Source organism: Gouania willdenowi, chromosome 16 (genome assembly GCF_900634775.1).
Source record: "Gouania willdenowi chromosome 16, fGouWil2.1, whole genome shotgun sequence".
NCBI lineage: Eukaryota > Metazoa > Chordata > Actinopteri > Blenniiformes > Gobiesocidae > Gouania > Gouania willdenowi.
The window spans coordinates 26,610,325-26,619,603 of NC_041059.1; positions in this window are offsets into that span (position 1 = coordinate 26,610,325).

Here is a 9,279-nt window from a genome sequence, read left to right on the forward strand (position 1 = left end):
GTTTTCTAAGAGATGTTTCAACTACATTTGACTTCCCCCACTATCTTTCCCAGATCACTAAATGTCAGACACTTGCACAGTGTGCAGTGACCCATGCCCATCTGATGGAGACTGTAGAGTAAGATATTCATCACTGACAAGATCATTGACTTCTCCCTGACATGCAGAGGTGAGCTGGCGCTCTGATATCACTTCTCAGCAGCAGAGATACTGGAACAGAGAAGACCCGCCCCCAGCCAGGACCCTGATAACCCCCCAAGCAAACATTATCTCCTCTATTTAACTGTTGTTGTTGTCACGACTAATGCTTCTTTTTTAAATGCAGGTTCATATTGTGCTGCAGCCTATACATCGCAATGTTACACAGAAAAGTCTATTTTCATGTTTGTTCACAGCCTAGTCTGTCCTTTGGGATCAACTACTTTCAGACCTTTTAGTCAATTAAGCTGCAAATGGGTTTTGTGCTGCAGTCCACTGTGTATTATGTATGTATGTATGTATGAGCTAAGGCAATGTGTGTTACAGCTCACAGTGTAGAAATCAATACAGTAAAAACCTCATATATGTTACTGACCTCTACTTAGATTATACTGTGTGCTTGTTATTTAAAACTAGGTATCTCAAATACTCTACAGGGGTGGGAACCTCTGGGTACCTCACGATACGACACGATACGCGATACAAAGCTCACGATAAAGGATTATCTCATGATATGACGATATTGCGATTATCGATATATTGGTTAGAAATCAACCTACAATAATTTATGACATAACAAGAAAAAAAAATACAATTTTTATTTTACATCTCTGAAAGACAATAGATTGAAATACATTTTAGTGCAACATTTGTGTAAATAAGTGTCAACATACCAATGTAAATGAGTACGTATCACCAATAGTGCTTTCTATAAACAAAAATAGGGTCTTTCTTACCAGTGACACCATTATATAGCAATATTCCAGTAAACAATGTACTGGTTCCTTCAACAAACAGTGGCAACATTTCTGTGAAGACCTACCTGCACATTTTAGTGAAAAAGCAGAAAAAGTAAAAAAAAAAAAAAAAATAGGTCATAAATAAATCGATAGCACAAGTTTATATAGATAATCGATCGTGCGAAAACCAAAATATTGCGATATATCGCAGTATTGAGATATTGTCACACTCCTATGACTTTAGTCTTTTTTTTTCTAGCTCATCATCAAAAATCTGATTTTGTGTATTAAATCTGTTTATTTTGTCAATGGTCAATAATAGGGATGTCCCGTTACATCTTTTTCACTTCCGATATGATACCGATATTGCAGCCTTTAATATTGGCCGATACCGATATCGATCCGATGCAATATCAGCACAAATCATACATACTTTTATGACTTATTTTGTAGTGTGGAATGTTAGAAAAGGCTTGATCAAGTGATGTTACTCAAACAGAGAACAATAGTCAGCAACAGTAGGTATGAGAAAAACGGACCTATTTATTATTAACCAATTGGTTACATACATTTTACCCTTCATCAGAAATAAATGAATAAATATAATATAATATATATCGGAGATTTTAGATGCAGTCCAATAAAATCTGATATTCGTTTTCTGGCTGATATCGGACAAATATCAGATATCAATATCGGATCAGGACAACCCTAGTCAATAAGGCAGATTATTCCCATTCAAACACATCTGAATATTAACTGTCAATCTTTATAGATTTGAATTCAATCATACTCATTTTGCCAACAAGCTAATTTTAGCTTGAAAAGGCCAAACTGTATTTTACTTTGATATTATGGTAGGGTTTTTATTAGCAGCAGACATCGTCAATGTCAAATATATATATTGCTGTTAGAAAATGTACAGACATGCTCATATTCTTTTAAAAAATAAACATGTTCATATCTTAATTCTGGGCTATGTAGACTATTTAAGTTTAATGTATACAAAGTTCATGGAGGACTATTTTTTTTAAGTAAGTTATGATGATATGATATGGTTTTAATCTTAAACAAACATGAATTGTCAGTCTCTGTTTTTTTTTTTTTTATATTCCTATTGAGTTGAAAAGGTATGCCCAAGGTTAAAGTCAATTCTGCTTTTTTTTCTTTTTTTTCTGTTTTTCCAAAATATCGTGTTGTATCGTGAACACTGTTTATCGTCCCACCTCTACCTACCTGCTAACAAACGTGGCGAAAAAAAAAAATTGAAAATGCTTTGAAATGTTATACAGGACTGCAAAACACTTGGGAAATCATGCCAAATAGGATAAAAAATCAATATGAATAGATTTAGAGATTGAGATGTTTTTAAAACAGTTGTCGGATGCTGTGGACAGTCGCACCACATATTTTGAATTGAAATAACAGAATGAATTACAGATAGGTAATGTTTGTTTTTATTCAAAGTGAGTGCATATATACCAGAGGTAAAACATATAGAATGTATTTTAATGCATTAAATAAATTTTTAACTGAAAGAAATGCAGCAGGATCGAAAATGTAGGCGTCACATCACTGACCCATAAATAACAGACTTTAATCACTTTAGAAAATGGTTGTTGGAAAACCAATTTTGTGGACATAATTGTATCTAATGTTTGTTTTTCAAATGGGCTTAGGATTTTGGGGTGCCATACACAATTGAACACCACTGAGAACATAAATACATCCATGAATGCTATCTTTGATAATTTGTGCTTAGATTAAACATCTATGTATGCTTTTTAGTGCAATATATACCCATACTTCACCTACTCTTCATATTCCTGTACAATAATCTGGCAATGTGCAATATAATGACGACCTGATCCTCCAGGCAGCTAGCACCATGCGCTTTAGCATTATGGCACTTTAATTAGCACTCTCTAGCACTTTACAATCCACAATGTATAATTTTTATGACATCTCTAGGTCTATCTTTTATATCTGCATTATACAGTATGTCACGTAGATTGTTCAGGGTTGTTGTATGTTACCTGTCTTTTTAATATGCTCTGTGTTTTTCAGTCCATTACTGATGTTTGTTTTAGGCAGTGGCTATTCGTACGTAGCCGTATCAATATACCGACTGTCTATCCAAACGCAACGCCCCTCATTGGCCAGTTGAGGTGATGTGATAAGTCCTGTGATTAAGATGCTAGGTACTTGTACTTGTGTTTTCTATTAATACGTAGATTCCTTACGGACTAACTAACCCCAACCCTAACCCTAAACTACGTTACGGACTAACTAACCCCAACCCTAACCCTAAACTACGTTACGGACTAACTAACCCCAACCCTAGCCCTAAACTACGTTACAACTAACTAACCGTAACCCTAACCCTAACTCTAAACTACATTACGAACGAACTAACCCTAACCCTAACCCTAAATTACGTTATGAACTAACTAACCGTAACCCTAACCCTAACTCTAAACTACATTACGAACGAACTAACCCCAACCCTAACCCTAAACTACGTTATGGACCAACTAACCCTAACCCTAACCGTAAACTACGTTACAAACTAACTAACCCTAACCGGAACCGTAACCCTAACTCTAAACTACATTACGGACTAACTAACCCAAATCGTAACCCTAACCTATGTTACGGACTAACTAACCGTAACCCTAACCCTAAACTACGTTACGGACTAACTAAGCCTAACCGTAACCCTAACTTTAAAATACATTACTGACCAACTAACCCAAACCGTAACCCTAAACTATGTTACGAACTAACTAACCCTAACCGTAACCCTAACCGTATCCCTAACCGTATCCCTAACCGTAACCCTAACTTTCTGAAGTGGATTTGAATTTCTTGTCACCATGAATTTGTACGTGTATCGCTTGTTCAGCCATTTTTTTCTACTGATTTGAATGTACGGAATGGTCACATGATTTCCGGTAACGTCATAGGCCACGTACAAATAGCATCGAGGGTTGTCCGTACGGGTACGTATGGATAGCCAGTCCATTTGTTTTATGTTAACACCAACCTGTTAATTAGCCTGAAATCCATCCTAATCTTCTTGTCATTATTCAATAATTAATACAGGTGATTTTATACACCCACTTTCTTACAAAAAGTAAGGAAGTGGGTGTGGCTTCTTGCCAGGCTTGCTGCTAAAGGGACAGAGGATGGAAATTAGCCCCCTGGATACAATCTCACGTATTTACATTAAAATGTGTTTTATTACATATTGTCCTATTAAAAAATAAATAAAAACATTTCAAATCTCAAATTTAAAACACCTACGAGAAAATCAAATAAACGTCTGTTATGAAAGCCCATTCCCGCCAGTTTAAATACATAAACAAAATAAATATCATACATATCTCATAATTATGAGATACTCTCAAAAATGACATAGTATCTCTTATTTATGAGATAGTACCTCATAGTTATGACTTTGATTTTTATTATAATTTTACTTTTCGAAGTTTTTTTCATATTTTTCAGTAAAATAATAAATATAAAAATGTAAGTAACTCATAATTAAGACTTGGATTTTTTTTTTTTATTGTTGTCATTTTACTTTTCCCATTTTTTTATTTTGTTTTTTCTTTTAAAAATAATAATAACAAATTGAAGTCATAATTACGAGAGAGTATCTCATAATTATGACATATTATAGGTTTTTTAAATTATTGTTTTACTTTTCCTAGTTTTTTTTTTTTTTACTGGCGTGAATGGGCTTCCGTAATATGATTTTTTACTTTAAAACCATAAAATTACATGAAATTAAGCAAAAAAAAAAAAAGAGCGCGAGAGAGAAGTGTTTTTATAGAATAGAGTGAATGATGCAGTGTTGATACAAAGGACACAGTCAGCACTGCAGCTGCTGGTCTGTCTGACTCTGCACTGACATGTCTGTGACTGCACTGGTGTCTGTCTCTGTGCAGGTAGAGACAGACACTGATGGGCTGCATGCGGCACAGCTCGGTCTCTCTGCAGGAAAAGGAGTGGCTACGAGAGGAAGACAGACGAGTGACCGCTACGGCCGTGCACACGCACGCACGCACGCACGCACGCACTCACGCGTAGTGTCGCACATGCGGTGGACTTTTTACTTGTTTAGGTTGGAAATTCAAAGCAGTGGATCATTACGTCACTGTTTGACTGGATCATAGGCAGCGATAGAACTGCAGCAAGGTGAGGCTGAGCACCATCACTGTGTGCGTGTGAGTGTGCGTGACGTGTGCATGTGGAATAACAGTTAGGCTGGGTTACAACTGTGGTGACATTTCAGGTTCACTGTGTCGCAAACAGGTGTGTTTGCGTGCGCGCGTGTGTTTTTGTGTCACGATTCGATTCCGATTATGACTGCAATTCGATTATGAATCGTTGCACGAACCCCCCCCCCCACCCACATATTCTCTTAGTTTCTCACCCTGACCAGTGATTAATTGCTATTTATGTATTTATTTATTTATTTATTTAAAGCAATTGCATTAAGACAAAAGACAAATTAACTTTTTAATCCAACCAGAGGACATCTGTAAACTGTCCCGTTTGAACTGAATGGTAAAGTGTTAAAGTAGCAGCATCTCAAATACAACAAATAAACACTTAACAAAAAGCACTGTTATAAGTGATATATAAATTACATAGGTCAACAAAAAGCACTGTTGTTAGTGATAAATAAATTACATAGGTCTACAATAAGCTTAATAAGCATATAGTGCTGGGCAATATAAACCAAAATTCATATCTCAAAATTTTGTACAATATTAAGTCTCGATCATTTTAGTTCAAATGAAGTCTGACCAGAAAGACAATTCTGGCTCATTTTTATTAACAAACTGTTAACACAGTGATGCGTCAAATGTGTCACTTTTGGCTTTTTCTCTTATATAGGACAGCATGTGTGAGGGACAAGTCTTTTTTTTTTTTATTATATATATATAATAAATATATAAATATATTATATATATTATGTATGCAATATTGTAATTTGCTTTATCGCCACAATAAAAAAGAGGATATATCTTGAATCTCAATAAATCGCCCAGCCCTAGTACACTTAATGCTTTGATATTATCTGTTATACCGTATTTTGTGTAACTTTACATTACAAATAATGACAATTGGCGATGCATCTTTTATTTCTCCCAGCCCTAGTGATGCTGGAGGCTGCTTTAATAACCTTGATGGAGTTTGAAAATGAGAAGCGCACAATTATTTTTTCCGCCGTTATTGCCCTTGTGCGATTTTTTTTTACTGTGTTCGAGGTATCTTCAAAGGGGACAGCTTTTCTTAGAAACTGTTTAGGATAGTAATTTTATATTCTGATGTTATAATATTTTCTTATGTATACATCTAAGTTCTTAGATATCTGGCAGGGGGATGTTGATGACTGTCTTGTTGTTTTTGTTGAAAACTTAACAGAACAGCATTATTAATAGATTCAAAAATGTGTAAAGTCATAGGTCTACACCACAATAAATATTACAAAAATCACATTTATAATGTACTATTTTTAAAGATTTCTAAACACTGGATGATGTGCAGATGATTTCATATTTTCCCTTTAATCCTCTGTTGTGATGTTGCATTACTCGTCTTGTTTGCCTCCTATCTGGACGTTTGTCATCCTGGCTTCTGCATCATGTAATAATGTTTTTACTCTTGTTTTTGTCATAAAAAGACATTAATGAAGATACCATTAATGCCTTTGATAAGAAATACAAGAACAACTAACCTCTGTACTTGTGCTCAGCTGTCACACAGATAGTGGTGGCGTCACACACTCACTATCACCTGCTGTATCAGCGCTCACTACCTCCTACTGTGGGTGTGTCTCTGTCACAGAAATGTGTTTTCAGACACATTATCTAATATGTTCTAGAACTCGCTGGCATCCTTAGTGTAACTCTATCCTTTCTGCAGAATGATTGGTGTGATGAAAGTGAATCAAGGTGTGATGTGCCTTCCATAATATACAGTACACAGTAATGATTTTTTTAAGCTGTAGATTGTCGGTGTTTATGACTCATTTTGACAAGTGTTACCACTGCTTCCTTTGATTCCAATAATTCTGTAATCTTTACCAAGTTTTATTTAACACAACACTGCAAACAGGAACATTAAAACTCCTCAAAAATGGAATCTAACTAAACCAGACATGCTTTATATGGTTAATCCGTGCACTTTTATTACGCTTTAAAACCAAATCAAAAAAATAAATAAACAGTGTGGTTATTTTTTTTTTTACTGACTTAAAACCTAAACAGACATGCATAAAACAACAACAACCAGAAAAGCAGCGTTTTTTTTTTGTTTAAAAATAAATTTTGCTCCTTTTTTTGTCTGGGAGTAAAGTCCGCCCCCGTCTGTGGGTCCCCTCTGTGTGGTGAGCTTAAAACATTAAGCTCTTGTCCTAGTTTCCCTTAAATATCTAAATATCACACAAACAGATTTAAAATTGAAACAGAAACATGCTGCATGTCTGTTTTTTGATTTTTCTGTATTTCTGTTTAGGTTTTAAGTCAGTAAAACAAAATAACTAGACTTTTGTTATTTTGTTTCGTTTTAAAGCGGAATAACCAAAGAACAAACAGTACACAGATTATGATTAATTAAGTTAACAATTGTTATTCATACCATATTTCTCCACTATATTTGCACCAAATGCAATCAAAATTATACAAGATTTTGCAGGAAATTTGATGTCTGTTTGCTAAAGCTGCTACACATTAGCCCACGCTGGTATGTTAAAAAATTGGCTGTAAATGTGTGATATTGTCCCATTTTATGTCAGCGAGGGTTTAGTCTGTGTCATATCCCATTGCTATTTCCATTTCTGGAGGTGAATTGCATCATGTCATGTAACGTGCGAGAATTGACATTTCTATCTCTTTGCCCACATTTACAGTAAAAATATTGCATGTAAATGTGTGATATTGTCCCAAAACATGCATGTGAGGGTATATTTGCAGTCATTTATTTAGGGATGCACTGGAATGAAAATTTGTGGCCGAAGCCGAATAAATATAAACGCTTGGCCGAATATCGAATGCGGTTGTTTTTAAAAAGCGCATAAATAGCCTAGACATGTTTTTTAAAGAAAGTAAATGTTTATTGAATATTAGTTTTTCATTTATATTAGCCCTTCAAATAAAACAAAACATGCATGAAAAAAATCACTTTCTAATGGTTTTGATAAGTGACATACATTCCTTTAGCCTCATTCAGAGGGACAAAGTTGTTGTTATTTCAGATTTTGTAAAATGTCAGCTTTAAACAGGCGAGTTGTTTTTTGCCCACGTTGGCAGGTGACGTCACCTAACACGCCTCCTACAACGTGAGCTCCTCCCTCTCCAACTATTTAACAGCTAAAACAACAGTGTGGTTTAATATAGGACATATATTATACTTTATTGCCATATATGTAAATGCAACTGCACTACTGGACGCCCAAACAGCGCTACTTTTTCTGCTGCCGATCGTGTTGGGAGTCACTGCTTGGAGCCACGGAACCATTGTTTACACACATCAGCTGTTAGCACTCCATGCTAATGCTACACCAGTCTATGCAGCGAAACCTGGTGTAGTGTAAGGAGGAAACGATGGGGAAGTTTACGGATTTGTGGCTCACAGCGCTAACAACGGACTCGGTTGTGGAATTGCATGGCTTTCAACTTTTCCACTGTGACGAAGAGCGGTAAGGAGAGAGTCTGGCTGTGTGTGTGTGTGGAAAGCAGAAGCTACTGCTGCTCTGGTTCTACAGCAACGCGCACACACTTTTCCAACTCAAAATGACTCAATCAATCGTTGTTTGATTGAGTCATTGCGTCACACGCTACTATTCAGCCATGCTTTTAACTCACTAAACCAAAGGCGGAATGTGGCTTTTTTTGCAATATTCAGTCGAATATATTCATCCACAAATATTCGGTGCATCCCAAGTCATGTTTCAACTTCCACTTGATTATTTTCAAATCTGTGTCAGGAAGTGAATTCCTTTATCTTCACCTGTTTTCATGGAAAATTTGAGCCCATGCATTAATGTGTTTTTTTTACAAATTGGGAATGGTTGAATGGTTTTTAAAGTAAGACAGATGCCTTCTTTCCACTTCGTTGGCCTCTTGTTACTGACACGGATACGGGTGAATAATTAACCTCAAGGCAAAGGTCAGAATCTGGTCAAATTAAAATACATACTTTCTTAAAGGGGTTCTTTTTTCTGAGTTGATTATTATCCACAACCTGGCCCGTGATGTAATAGAGAGACCATGACGGTTTTATGTATGACTCAGTAGCTTAAAGTATGCATGTCCTTTAAAAAAAA